The sequence below is a fragment of the Choloepus didactylus genome, chromosome 2, assembly GCF_015220235.1.
Source record: "Choloepus didactylus isolate mChoDid1 chromosome 2, mChoDid1.pri, whole genome shotgun sequence".
Taxonomy (NCBI): Eukaryota; Metazoa; Chordata; class Mammalia; order Pilosa; family Megalonychidae; genus Choloepus; species Choloepus didactylus.
The window spans coordinates 207,035,739-207,050,694 of NC_051308.1; the positions used below are offsets into that span (position 1 = coordinate 207,035,739).

Consider the following 14,956-nt stretch of genomic DNA (forward strand, 5'->3'; position numbering starts at 1 on the left):
CAAGTATCACTCACAGCTGCACTGAGTTTCTTCTGTTTGTCAGCTCATTTATATGGCTCCAGTGACTCAACTTAGACCCACCCTGAATGGGTGGGGCAACACCTCCATGGAAATTATCCTATCAGAGTCATCACCCACAGTTGGGTGGGGTGCATCTCCACAGAAACACTCAAAGAATTGCAATCTAATTAACACTGATAATATATGCCCACACAAGATTACATCAAAGATAATGGTGTTTGGAGGATATAATACATTCAAATAGGCACAGAGCTCATTGAAGATGGGTACATTTTTTGTTTCTTTTTGACTCCCTGGCATTTAGCACAATGCCTGTTATACAGTAGGTGCTCGATAAATGAGTATAAGTGGCTTAAGTATGCATAGTGAATCATGTGCCCTTACAAAAGGCATATTCAGGCCCCAATCCCTGGTCCTGTGGGTATGAACCCATTTTTAAATAGGACCTTTGAAGATGTTATTAAAGGTATGCCCAAACTAAATGAGGGTGGGCCTTAAACCAATATGGCTGAAGTCCTTATAAGCAAAGGAAATTGCACATGAGAAAAAGGAGCCACAGGGAGCAGCCAGAAGCTGGAAGTCAAAGGAACCTGGAAGAGAAAGGAGAAGACTCTGCCACGTGCACTGCCATTTGACGGAAAAGCCAAGGAACCCAAAGATTGCCAGCCAGTGGAAGATACCCACCCTAGGAGGAAGCTAGCCTGATAGCCTCTCAAACCATGAGCCAATACATTCCTATTGGTAAGTCAATCCATTATATGGTATTTGTTTTAGCAGTCAATAAACGAAAACAGTGACCAACACCCAAATGCCGTCATTAAATGGCACTCAAGGGTGCTGAGAGCTTCTCAATGGTTTATATATAGCTTTTTAAGATTTTGCCTCTAGCACATGAGATATAAAATATTATATAAAGATACCCAAGAAATCTGGAAGTTTCCTCCAGGGCTTGGAATGATATGAGGGGCTCTCATGTTTTTCTTTTTCCCTCTTGTAGGACTTGATTCATTTGAAATCATTTTCTCATTTTCATCTTAAATAAATATCCTCTTAAAATAAACAAAGAGGGAGAGAAGGAATCAGGTAAAACTTTGTCTAAGTATCTGTGGATCATGTGAAGGGTTGAACACCCTGCTGGTGAAGCACTACCAGAGTTGAATCAAGATTTTGTAGGCCTATTGCTATGTACTTTTCAAGGAATTTATAATCCAGATGAGGCTGGAAAATGTAAACAACACAAGACAATAAAACCTCTATCCCATTGCTTTGAGCACTGAGCTCTATTTCTCTTAAGGGTCTGTTCCCTGAGTTGGATACCACCTCCTCTATGAGGGTTCTCCTGCTCTGCCCCTTCCCTCCCAGCCCGTTCCCATCTTCCAGGATGGTGAACTACTCTTTTCTGTGTTGACACTTGACCTTGTACATTGAAATAAGAGTAGTCTTTGGTGGTCCCTATTTTGACTGCCTGTGCAAGACCTCCTTTGCCAGGTAGTTATAATTATTGTTTTCATTTTATGGGCAAGGAAAGGGAGATTAAGAGAAATTTAAAAACTTGATATGGATGCATGAAAAATAAACTACAGAACATAAGATTTGAGCACAGGTCTGTCTTCTCAATCTGGCTTTTAAGCTTCCCCTTCTCACCATGTCCCATAATCCTCCTGCTGCTATGGCCATTACAACTTGTTTTCTTGGGATGCTCCTCTACCTTTTGACACTCTGTGGCCCGTGCTTTTTTTCCTTGCCAAAGAGTGCTGATCCCCCCACCCCCCCACCCCCTATCCCAATCCCATTGCAACAACTGTACAGCCTTGTTTTCTTCCAGTCCTATCTCCTTCTATCCTGGGATAGGAACAACCACTTTAGAGAAGCACCTTGAAATCACAAACAGGTCAGGGGTGAAGAGGTGTTGAAGACTTTTGAGAGGTGATAATGAATGGGAACCAAAAATCTCGAGACTTGGAGTTAAATTCAAACATGGGTCTTTCTACTCTTTTACCCCACCATCTGGCTGACCTAACTCAAGTGGCTCAGAGAGATCCCTGATCTGGGATTTGGATGCTCTTGATCCTAGTCTCAGGTTAAACCTGGTGATGATGGACCTGAGTTTCTTCCTCTGACAAATGGGAATAATCTCAGCTTTTCCCATCTCCTTGATGCAGACCCAGACTGTTCTGTCGTTCCCTTTGGCCTACAGCCCCACTCAGATGATTGTGGGCTGTGAAATCTGAAGGGCTGGGAAGAAGAAGAGTATTAGCCATGTTATCAAGGATCCATCTAATGGCCCCACAAAAAATCTGGAACTTCCAATTCTCTTGGTAACTTAGTGTTCTGGGAATTTCTACCCCCTCTCAGGAGGGCTCACAAGGGTGGCCTCCTTCTTAGGATTTTATTGTAATCATGTATTATAATAATTTATCTACTTGTTTCCCACTGTACTGTGAATTCGTAAAGTTCAATGACTGTATCTTATTTATCCTACTCACTGTTATCATCCTGGTCCAAACCATCATCTTGCACCTGGATAATGCAGCCTCTGCTTCCACTATTGTGCTCCCACCTTCTACTCTTAGCACAGTACTAAGTGATCTTTTGAAAGTATGCATCAGATCATGCCATTCCTCTGCTTAAAGTTCTGTTTCAGCCACAATTCTTAAAGTAGCCTAAAAGATCCACTCTCTGACCTTATCTTCCTATTCATCTCCTATTTTCTCACTCTGCTCCATCACTCCCTGCCTCCCTCACCATTACTAATACTTCCAGAGCCTGTCTGCTAGCTGTTCCCTCTGCCTGGGACACTCTTCCCCAGATAACTGCATGGCTCACATCCACACCTGTTTCAGGTCTCTGGTTAAAGTCAGCTTATAAACGGGGCTCTCCCTGATGACTCTGTTTGAAATAGTATACCCCCTTCCTCCAGTTTTCCTCATATCCTTACCCTGGTCTATTTTTTCCCTATAGCACTAAACACCTTTTCACATACTGAACAATTTTCTTATTATATTTATTGCCTTTCTCCCCATACTAGAATGCCAGTTCCAGAACGAGAGGTATATTTTTTTCCCTCTTCTGTTCAGGGATACTTCCCAAGCACTAAAATAGTAGTGGCAAATGCTTGTTGGATGAATGAATCTTAAGAATCTTATCTTCAGAATCTTGCTAGAGTCTTATACAAAAAAGGCATAAATAAGTACTTTGAATCCCAAGTGTCCACCCAGTAAAGCTTGGCAAATGGCAGATGTTCTATGTTTGGTGAAGGAATTGGATTCTCAGCTCTTTTCCTAACCAAGGTCTTTATCTGATTCCACCGAGGCTATGTCAAAAGATGTTTCCAGGGCTAATTCACTCGGGCCTCTCTGTTTTCCCCCATCCAACCAATCAAGTATTAATCTAACAATCATTATTGTGCCTACTGTGTGTTCAAAACAGTGGTTGGTGTCACGGGGGAGTGTGTGACTAACGCGAATGAATCAACAGCAAAGGGTATGCCGGAATGTAATTAAGTGTGAAATTACAGGGCAGATTATCAGTGCTAATAGTCCAGAGGAAAAGAATCAATGAAGATTGATTTAGAATTAAATTCCAAAGTTCAAGTCAAAAGTAGCCCGACTAGCAGGATAGCAGGCCCATAACCCGGGCAGCTAACTTGGGAATGAGAACGGGCTTTAGAGTTCTAATACCCGTGTTTTAAGCAGAAGGACACTAAGCAAAGACTTTGGCAGAGATGGGTCTAAAACCCAGCACTCGTTAAGTTCTGAAGGAAAGAGTGTTGTGAAGATCCAAGGCGCCTTTGCTATGGTCTGTGGAATTCGCGGTATGCCAAGCCGGAGAAGAGACTAAGGTGGCTCTCACTAGGGTGAGTAGTCTTGGCCTAGGCGAGGCGCAAGGTCACTAGGCTCCATTACTCAGGAGCACGGAGCCGCTGGAATTTGTGAGCAGAATCCATGGCCACAGATCTTTGCCGTCCTCAACTATGGAGCCGCCGCCGTCGCCCCCACTTCCCAGACGTCACTGAGGCTCAGAAACCCCAAGTAGCTAGGAATTTCCGGTAAATCCATGACACAGACCAGGCCGAAGTGTCAACCCGGGTGTCCCAGGGCACTACTTGTCCCAGCGGAGGGATTCCGCGCCTGTCAACGCGACCGTCAACGCGAAGGGGCGTAACGCTGCCGACGCTCGGCCGGTAGCGCAGCGACGTCGCGGGAGGCGGGGGCGAGGGCGAGGGCGGGGGCGGGAAGGGGAGAGGGTCGGGAAGTAGTTCCGGGTGCGCGGCCCCGGATGTTGGCTGCTCCCGCTGCTGCCGCCGCCGCCGCTCTCGGCGCTGCTTGGGGCCTCGGCCGGCCGCACCAGAAGCCGTTGGGACGTTTTGTGGGGGACGGAGACGTACGCAGCGGCCGGGGGCTCGGCCGGGCCGTCCCGGCCTGCGCAGCCTGAGGTGAGCGCCCGCGCCGGTGCGACCGGGCTGGGGCGGCGGGCGAAGAGGCGGGGCTGGGGCATCTCCCGGGACGGAGGAAGGGGCTGCCCGCCGCGAGACGCCCTCTCCCTTCTCGCCGCCTTGGGGAGGGGGGCGGGCGGCAGGCAGCGGGCGGCAGGGGGCCCTGGCCCGAGCTGGGGCCTGGCGGGCTGCGAAGTCTCAGTCCCTCCCTCCCCCGCGGCTCTTCTTCTCAGCTGCTGCTGCCCCTCAGCCGGGAAGCCGCGACTCCGCGCCTACCGCCCCTCCCCCAGGCGGGGCCTTGGGGAGACAGACGTGGTTCCCGGGGGCGCTAAGTCCGAGGACAGCGACTGTCACCTTCGCTCCGTGACCTGCTCCTTGGCCTGGGCTAGTCCTCGATCCCGGCAGGATGCGGCTTCTTCCCTTCAAGCCCGGGGGCACTTTTCGGCTGACGAGGCGGGGAGTACGTCGCGCCTCCGGGGTGCCCTTCGGGTGAGGAGGCCCGTGCGAGGGGCCTGCGTTCCCGCCCATCCTGTCGCCGTGTCCTTTGCTGGCGTTAGGGCGAAGGCAGCCGTTCCATACGTACATGTTGCTGTCCAGTGTGTGTTGCATCCTGCCCACGTGGTAGGGCCCCCCTCCCCTCCTCCTTTTTTGCAGCTGGTGATGAGGGAGGTTAACGGGGTAGTTTTTCCACTGTTATTTCCTCCGGGTGGCGTGGAAGGTGTTAGGGTCAGTTTGCTTTGCCGAGGCCAACTGTTGGTTAGATGGAAGAAGCAAAACTTGTACTCTCTGAAATTAAGACCAGAAGCGGACGTAACAGGGCTTAGTTTCATTTGACATCTTTTCTTCCCCTCCTTTAGCTGCTGTTTGTTTCCCCTCCAGAATTGGCGCTTGCTACTGGTACATGGAGATGTATAGTTATCATTTCTCCATTCTACTTTTTGTGTGTGGCTGGCAGGGTTTTTTCCTGTCCCGTGTTGTGCAGTCTACGTCTCTGTTGTTCCTAGTTGGATTCCTGAATGAACTTAGTTGGGCTGGCCTGGGAGTTAGAGATTGGTGGGCATCTTTTTTGTCTTTGCTTGACATTTATTTGTCTTTATTTTTCTCCTATTTTGTTTTCCATTGAAGCAAGCATGGAGGTCATTAAGTGTTAACTGCATAGCTCGTTAATTGCAAGGTACTGCTAGATAGATTTATTTAGTCACTTATTTCATGGAAGTTCTTTTATTTCACGTTTCCTCTCTTTTTGTTGAGTACCATTGCACTCTTGGGTTTTTTGAAACTGGTTTTGAAACAATGTGTTTTGGGTAGTTTGTTTCTTTCCTTAATGTTTCTTCCAGGTTAAGGTTTCAATCTCTTGTGTTTTGCTCTTTTGTGACCACAGATTGCTCCCTTAACAGGGAACAGGTCACAGTAGCAGTGAGAGAAGGCTTTTATTCCACCTAGACCTTAGTAAATATTTATGGAAAAGCAGTAACTTCTTTCCCTTTTTCTGTTGGAGTGGCACACAGAGACATAATTGAATTTTTTAGTTTCTTGGATAAACCTGAGGAGTTATCTTTCTTTTTGATTTTATAGCTCTTGGATTTGAAGTGAATTTTGTTCTTTGTTTTGAGTTGCTGAAGATATTGGGGCATTTTTAATGTCTTTATTGGTTATCTTTTGGATGGGATCAGGACACATTTAATTTGGTTCTTTTTGGTTCATTAGTTTTATGAAATAAAAAATCTTAACTGTTTTGTGATCACCTTTTAGATTACAAATTGGCCAGCGTTGTCGCTTTTCGTTGATTTGTTTTTGCATTGCGTATTTTCTTTGCATATATTTTTGACATTTTTTTCCTTTTATCTGGTACAATTGTTAGTCTATCTTTCCTTTTTCTTCTGTGTAGAATCAAAATACTTAAATACAGCTTCTGTTTTCCTTGTATTAAGTGTGGGTGGGACAATGGAAAATAGAGAATGTTCTGATACTTCCTGAGAGAAATTTTTTTGGTAAGTCAGTCAGCATGTGTGTACTTCTGCAAAATACTGTGCTTGTGTGAAGTAGTCTGTATGAAGAGATATGAGATATAGAATATGTGATCTCTTTGAAACCTTCATATTCTTTTGGGGAAAACTATATGCATCATTCAAAATTACCAAACATCATCAGACTCCAGTGGGGTTAACGATGCAAATAAAGTCAGAGGTATGAGAGAGAAAGATAGAAATTTCCAAAGGGGGAAGGAGGTGTATTCCAGGAGAGTGAAGTGGTATGTGCAAAGGCAAGGAAGTAGCAATGTACAGCAGATGTACATCACAGAGAATCTGTATTGGTGAATAATAAAATGAGTTTAGGACTGATGAGGAGTTGGTGATGGAGGACCTTTCAAGGGTAGAGGGTTTAGTTTGGTTTTGAAGAAAGGGTGCATAAAGAAAGATGGTGCATATTATTACTGAGGAAGGTTTTTCCATCAGTTAAGTGTGCTGGATGTGGGCAGACCAACTTGAATGTTCTTGGAGAATTTTAGTAATAAGATGATGAGGATCTGACATAAGATGGTGATTGTGGGAATAAAGTAATAACTGACATTTATTGACTGCTTACAATATGCCAGGCATTGTTCTAAGCTCCTTATATACATTTAACTCATTAATTCTTCATAGCAAGGTATCATTATCATTCTTGTGAAGAAACCAAGTTACAAAGACATTAAGTAACTTGCCCCAAATCCCACAGAAAGTCAGCAGCAGAGCCAGGATCTGAACCCAGGCAGTGTGGCCTTTGAGCCTATGCATTGAACCATTATTTTTGTTAAAAGTGTACAGAATATATGTGATGATTGCGTGTGAGGCCTAAACGTTAAAAGATTAAAGCCTGGAATCCTGGGAGGATGGCTGAGTCCTTGCTGATAGTGAGGAAATTAAGAAAGTATCACTGTGACAGGAAAAGAGCTAAGGTTGATTATGGTCAACACCAGATTGTGCACAATCAGTTTTCAATAACAGGCCATTCTTCCCCTGCCATTCACTGTACTTCTGATAGCTTTCTTGCTAGTTTGGCTCTGGAAATGCAAACTGGTTTCGTGTTAATCTAAACAAAACAATTAGAAAAAGAGATCTGTTGAGAAGAAAAAAATGTATACCGCATTCCAGACCAGTAGAAATGGCATAGGGATTATTTATTTTGGTTGACCTGCATTACTGCTTCTCAGCCTTAGTGAAGATAACCAAGAATTGGCTAAAATAAGATTGAAGTGTATCTGTGGTATTCTGCTATAGGTTGAATAGTCAGAGATGAAATATAGATTGTGCACTGACGAGGGTGAAATGCGAGCAGATGGGTGTTGGGAGGGAAATAGTGTATTGGGCAAAGAGCCTTGAGGTTTGGAAACTTCAGTGATAAAATTCAGGCTAATAGGTTAAGAAAACATTCTTAGAAGAACCAGGATGTATGTCAATGCCACAGGAGCCAAGGGTGGGAAGATTTTCCAGAAGGTAGGATTGTTGACAGTATCAAATGCAACTGGAAGCTCAGAAACGATGATGATAAAACTTTTGAACTAGACCAGGAGGTGATTTGTAACCTTAGAATTTTGAAAGGAAGGATGCCAGATGCCGGATTTGTTTTCCACAGAAGGATTTGTAGAGACTTTATGGTCTGATGTAGTAATTCTTAGTATTTTCTTCTAATACTTCCTCCAAGTCTCATTCTTGTACAATTGTCAGAGCTTCTGGAATATCAGAGAGCTCACTGTTTTTTCTTTAAAAGAGAAACAGGTTTATGTTGTTAAGTTAGTGATTTTATACTTAGTTCCCTCCTCACAGTTTTCTTCTTTTTTAACAGTTTTATTGGAAATAATTCATATACCAAAGAATCCACCCATTTATAGTGTATAATTCAGTAGTTTTTAGTATATTCACAAATTGTACAATCTCACCACATTTTTAGAACATTTTTATCATCTCAGAAAGAAACCCTGTACCCATTAGTACCCACCCCTCATTTTGCTTAATTCCCCCCAGTGTTAGGCAACCACTAATGTCCTTAACTGTCTCTATGTATTTGCCTGTTTTGGGCATTTCATATAAAGGGAATCATACAACAAGTCTTTTGTGTCTGGCTTCTTTCACTTAGTATAATGTTTTCAGAGTCATTTATGTTATAACATGTATCAATATTTAATTCCTTTTTATTGTCAAATAATATTCCATTGTATGTGTATACCACATTTTATTTATCCATTTATCAGTTGATGAATGTTTGGATTCCTTACTCTTTAAAACCCTTCACCATCTTCATCTTCATCCTGACCCTGCCAACCCTACCCCTCCCATGTCTTCTAGATTATAATCTCTGCTCTGCCTGTTAGGCATTGGGAATATAAAAATGAGTAAGACATGGCCTTTGAACATTTGTATAGTGTTTTTATGGTTTACAAATGTTTTCTTATCCAGTATGTATATCTCATTTGATCTTACAACAACCCCGTGTGGTACGTAAAGCATTTTTTTTAATAAACAATTCTAAGTTTAGATTAAGTGGCTTGTCCAAGATTTCACACATTAAGTTGTAGTGGAGCAGTTACTTTTTACTCCATGTCTGTTATTATTTTCAGTACTCTATGCTGCTGTTCTAACTTAAAAGATGCCCATGTGGATTCCTGGAGACTTGGACTAGGAAACTCCCTTACTTTGGAAATCGTTGATTTTTTTTATTTTTTATTTTTTTAGTTTTTAAACAGTTTAATTCACACTCCAGGGAATCATTGATTTTTTCAACACCTGGAGAAGTCTGGCAAATAATTGGGGCTTAGTAAATAATTGTTGAATGACTGAATAAATGGTTACATACATATGGGAAATACTGAGCATCCTCTTGGAGAGGCACAAAATACATTGATATTGAACACTCTGGTAAGTCCTATGGAGAAAAAAGTGTTTTTTCTTCTTTGAGTATGTGGGGATGCCTATTACCAACTCTTGAAATCCTCTGGAAAATACTATGCTGGGGTCTATATGAGAGAGATGAGATGGAAGACTGGGAAGTGTTTTCTTCTCTTAAGCTAAACACACCCAGTTTCTTTAGTCACTTTACAGTTGACGTTTGGTTTCTAGACTCCTCACTAGTCTGATGCCTGTTCTGCAAGCATTCTAGCTTGTAAGTGTTCTTAAAATATGGTGCTCAAAAGAGAACATGCTACTCCAGTTGTGAACTAAGCAGTGAAGAGTGCATGGGACAGTAACCCTCTCCTTGATCAGGATACTATTCTTTTCATGAAGCCTAAGATTGTATTTTGTTTTTTAGCAGCTGAGTCACTCTCTTGGCTCATATTCAGTTCTCATATTAATTTACAAGAAGTTCTTTGGGTATATTCAGAGAGTTTTACTATTAGTAGAGCTAATAAATGAATGCCCATTTTCTTCTGATTGTGTCTAGGCTATTTTCTCTGCAGTCCTAGTCAGAATATATCTTAACCTTCCTGAAATCTGAGAAAGAAAGAAAATTAATTATACAATACTAGTGCTGAGCAAGGAATGCCAGAGACTTTAGTCTAAACACCCTCAAAAGGAGATAAAATATAATGAATCCCCATGAACTCATCACGGAGATTGAACAATTAAGGTATTTTCCAAATATGCCTCAACTACCTTTTTTTCTTTCTTTCTCTCTCTCTCTCTCTATCTCTCTATATATTTTAATTGAGATTGTTCACATACCATACAACTATCCAGAGATCCAAAGTGTACAGTCATTTGCCCATGGTATCATCATACAGCTGTACATCCATCAACACAATTAATTTTTTAAAAAATTTTTAGAACATTTTCATTACTCCAGAAAAGAAAGACAAAAAAAGGAAACTCAAATCCTCCATACCCCTAACCACACCCCCCTCCATTATTGATCCATAGTTTTGGTATAGTCATTTGTTACTGTTGATGAAAGAATGTTAAAGTACTATTGTGCCAGTTTGAATGTATTATGGCCCCCCCAAATGTCATTATCTTTGATTTAATCTTGTGTGGGCAGACCTATCAGTGTTAATTAGATTGTAATTCTTTGAGTGTTTCCATGGAGATGCGCCCCACCCAACTGTGGATGATGACTTTGGATAATTTCCATGGAGGTGTACCTATAAGTGTTAATTAGATTGTAATTCTTTGTTTCCATGGAGACGTGCCCCACCCAACTCTGGGTGATGACTTTGATTGGATAATTTCCATGGAGGTGTTGGCCTGCCCATTCAGGGTGCAACTAAATTAAATTACTGGAGCACTATATAAGATCAGACAGAAGGAGCAAGCTGCTACAGCCAAGAGGGACACTTTGAAGAAAGCACAGGAGCTGTAGATGAGAGACAGTTTGAAGACGGCCGTTGAAAACAGACTCTTGCTCCTGAGAAGCTGAGAGAGGACAAATATCCCAAGTGCAACTAAGAGTGACATTTTTGAGGAACTGCAGCCTAGAGAGAACGTCCTGGGAGAAAGCGATTTTGAAACCAGAACTTTGGAGCAGATGCCAGCCACGTGCCTTCCCAGCTAACATAGGTTTTCTGGACACTGTTGGCCATCTTCCAGTGAAGGTACCCAACTGCTGATGTGTTACCTTGGGCACTTTATGGCCTTAAGACTGTAACTGTGTAAACAAATAAAACCCCCTTTATAAAAGCCAGTTCATCTCTGGTGTTTTGCATTCCGGCAGCATTAGCAAACTAGAACAACTACTAACTGTAGTATATAGTTTGCAATAGGTATTTATTTTTTCCTATATGCCTCTCTATTATGAACTTCTAGTTATAGAAGTTATAGTGTCATGCATTTGTTCTAGTTTGTAAAGGAGATTTCTAATATTTGTATAGTTAATCACAGGCATTGTCCACCACAAGATTCACTGTTTTATACATTCCCATCTTTTAACCTCCAATATTCCTTCTGGTGACATATGTGACTGGGAGTTTACCCTTTCCACCACCTTCACACACCTTTTAGCACTGTTAGTTATTCTCACAACATGATACCATCACCCCTGTCCTTTTCCAAACATTTAAATTCACCCTAGTTGAACATTCTGCTCATAATAAGCAACCACTCCCCATTCTTTGGCCTCATTCTATATCCTGGTAACTTATATTTCATGTCTATGAGTTTACATATTATAATTAGTTCATATCGGTGAGACCCTATTTGCCTTTGTGTGTCTGTCTTATTTCACTCAAGATAGTGCCATCACGATTTCTTCATCAGCCCATTTCTTTTAAGATGGTTTTGTTCACACACCATACATTCTGTCCTAAGTAAACAATTGTTGGTTCCCTGTAGAGTCACATATTGCCATTGTCTCTATAAGGATGTCTCCATTTCTTCTGCAAAGAAGGGGGAAGAGTCAAGGAAGACAGAGAGACAAAAGAAAAAGAAAAAAGAAAGAGAAAAAAACAAGAAACAAAACAAAAAACCCAAAACTTGAGAGCTAGAAAGCAACAAAAGGAAAGATAGCATTAACCTAAAGGGGAATAAAGAGTTAGACAACACCACCAATGCCAAGAGTCCCATAACCCTCCCTTATGCCCCCCTCTTATGTGCATTTAGTTTTGGTAATTGCCTTTGTTGTAGTAAAGGAAGCATAATAACAATGTTTCCATAAATTATAGTGTCTAGTTTGCATTGACTGTATTTTCCCTCCAGTCCCACCCTATTTTTAACACCTTTCAATGTTGACATTCATTTGTTCTACCTCATGTAAAAACATATTTGCACCTTTTATTACAATCGTGGAGCACCCTAGGTTTCCCTGAGTTACACAGTCCCAGTCTTTATCCTTCATCTTTTGTTCTGGTGTTCCTCATGGTACCAGCCTTTCTCTTTCAACTGTACTCACAGTCATCTTTGTTCAGTGTACTTACATTGCTGTGCTACTATCTCCCAAAATTGTTTTCCATACCTCTCATTCCTGTCTTTTCCTTTCTGTGGGCAGTGCTTCCTTTAGTGTTACCTGTAGAGCAGGTATCTTGACCACAAATTTGCTCATTGTTTGTCAGAGAATATTTTAAGCTCTCCCTCATATTTGAAGGATAGTTTTGCTGGATATAGGATCCTTGATTGGTGGTTTTCTCTTTCAGTATCTTAAATATGTCACTCCACTTCCTTCTTGCCTCCATAGTTTCTATTGAGAAATCCTCCCATAGTCATATCAAGCTTCCTCTGTATGTGATGGATCGCTTTTCTCTTGCTGCTTTCAGGATTCTCTCTTTATCCTTGACGTTTGATAATCTGGTTATTAAGTGTCTTGGTGTAGGCCTATTCAGATCTATTCTGTTTGGGGTGTACTGTGTTTCTTGGATCCATAATTTTATGTCTTTCTTAAGAGATGGGAAATTTTCATTGATTATTTCCTGTATTATTGCTTCTGCCTCTTTTCCCTTCTCCTTCTGGGACACCAGTGACATCTACATTCTTGCTTTTTGTTTTGTTCTTAAGTTCCTGGAGACATTGCTCGTGTTTTTCCATTCTTTTTTCTGTCCTTTTGCATATAGGCTTTTGGGTGCCTTGTTCTCCAGTTCCTGAGTGTTTTCTTTTGCCTGTTGAGATCTGCTGTTGTATGTTTCCATTGTGTTTTTCAGCTCTTGTATTGTGCCTTCCATTTCCAAAGATTCTGCCAGTTGGTTTTTCGAACTTTGAATTTCTGCCTTATGTACACCCAGTGTTTTCATTATATGGTTCATCTCTTTTGCAACATCTTCCCTAAACTTTTTGAATTGACTTATTATTAGTTGTTTAACTTCCTGTATCTCAGTTGAAGTGTAAGTTTGTTCCTTTGACTGGACCATAACTTTGTTTTTCTTAGTGTAGGTTATAGTTTTCTGTGATCTAGGCATGGTTTCCTTGGTTACCCCGTCAGGTTTTCTCTGACCAGAACAGTCTCAGGTTCGAGAAGGAAGAAATATTCAGTATCCATTTCCCTGAGGGTGTCTTAGAAAATTGGTACACCCTGTGATGCCTCAGCTCACTGTGCTTTTCTGCCCAGCAGGTGGTGCCTGTCAGCCTGTCACTCCAGACTGGTGTAAGGAGGTGTGGCCTGTGGATGTTTTCTCCCAGGCTCTGAGGTCTGGTTCTGAACGGAAGGCAGGTAGTGGAGCTGAGCCCCACCCCTTTCCTCTTAGGGAAGATACCACCCCTAGGGAGAGGTCATTAGCATTTGAATAGACTCTGCTTGTGCTGTCTCCTGCCTTGTCTGGGTCAGAGTGCTGGGAACTGAAAATGGCTGAGGCTTTCTCCAGTGAGCCAAAACAGGGGCAGAAAGCTCCCTTCAGGGCCAGTCCACGGCCACCTTCTGACTCTCCTAGGTCAGTTGTCACCCAAAGCCTCTGTCTGCTTCTTGGGGATTTGTAATGCGTAGTGAGCAGTCCATGCTTGTTAATTAAAACCCCAGTTGGAGCGGAGCTGAGCTATATTCGCTTGCTGGGAGAGAGCTTCTGTCTAGCACCACCAGGATTTGCAGCTTGGGCTACCGGGGGAGGGGGCTCCCGGCTTGGATCTGCAGTTTTTACTTATAGATTTTATGCTGTGATGTTGGGCATTCCTCCTAATTCAGGTTGTTGTATGATGAGTGGACTGTCACATTTTTCCCCCCGCAGTTATTCCGGGTTATTTACTGCTTGTTCCTGGTTGTTTATTAGTTGTTCTAGGGGGACTAATTAGCCTCCACTCCTTTCTATGCCACCATCTTAGAGCCTCCTTTTTTCTTTTTAACTGAAGTATTTTAAAGAAAATCATAAATACTCTCCTTTCACTTCTACACATTTCGGTATGCATCTCTAAAATCATTTTCTTATATATCCACATACCATCACATGTAACAAATTGGCAGTATTTCATAGGATGACACCTAATCAAATGTCCCTGATTGTTTAAAAATTTTGCAGCTGTTTTTAATGCAATTTTATTAAATTCTATTCACATACCATATAGTCATCCAAAGTGTACTACAGTTGTTCACAGTATCATCATATAGTTGTGCATTCATCACCACTATCAATTTTTGAACATTTTCATTACTCCAAAGAATAAAAGTAAAAATAAAAGTAAAAAAGAACACCCAAAATATCCCATATCCCTCCTCCCCCCTATTTTTCATTTACTTTTTGTCCCCATTTTTCTATTCATTTGTCCATTCATACACTGGGTAAGAGGAGCGTGAGTCATAAGGTTTTCATAATCACACAGTATTTCAGTTTGCTAAGGCTGCCATTATGCAAAATACCAGAAATGGATTGGCTTTTATGAAGGGGGTTTATTTGGTTACAAAGTTACAGTCTTAAAGCCATAAAGTGTCCAAAGTAAGGCATCAACAATAAGGTACCTTCACTGAAGGATGGCCATTGGTGTCCTGAAAACCTCTTGTTAGCTTGGAAGGCTCGTGACTGGTGCCTGCTTGCTCTCAGATGCGTTTTAAAATGGCCTTCTCCAAAATGTTGCTCTTGGGACATTTTGTCCTCTCTTATCTGTAGCTCCTCTTCAAAAT

General features: G+C 42.0%; 1 protein-coding gene across 4 annotated transcripts in view; it reads left to right on the forward strand.

The window, feature by feature from the left end:
• Positions 1 to 4,277: 4,277 nt before the first annotated feature.
• The window catches only part of FOXJ3 (forkhead box J3), a 212,635-nt gene continuing 201,956 nt past the window's right edge, over positions 4,278 to 14,956 (forward strand). For all 4 annotated transcript variants that reach the window (XM_037827526.1, XM_037827527.1, XM_037827525.1 and 1 more), the window contains exon 1: positions 4,278 to 4,456. The gene's annotated coding sequence lies outside the window, so the exon portion shown is untranslated. The remainder of the gene's footprint in view (positions 4,457 to 14,956) is intronic.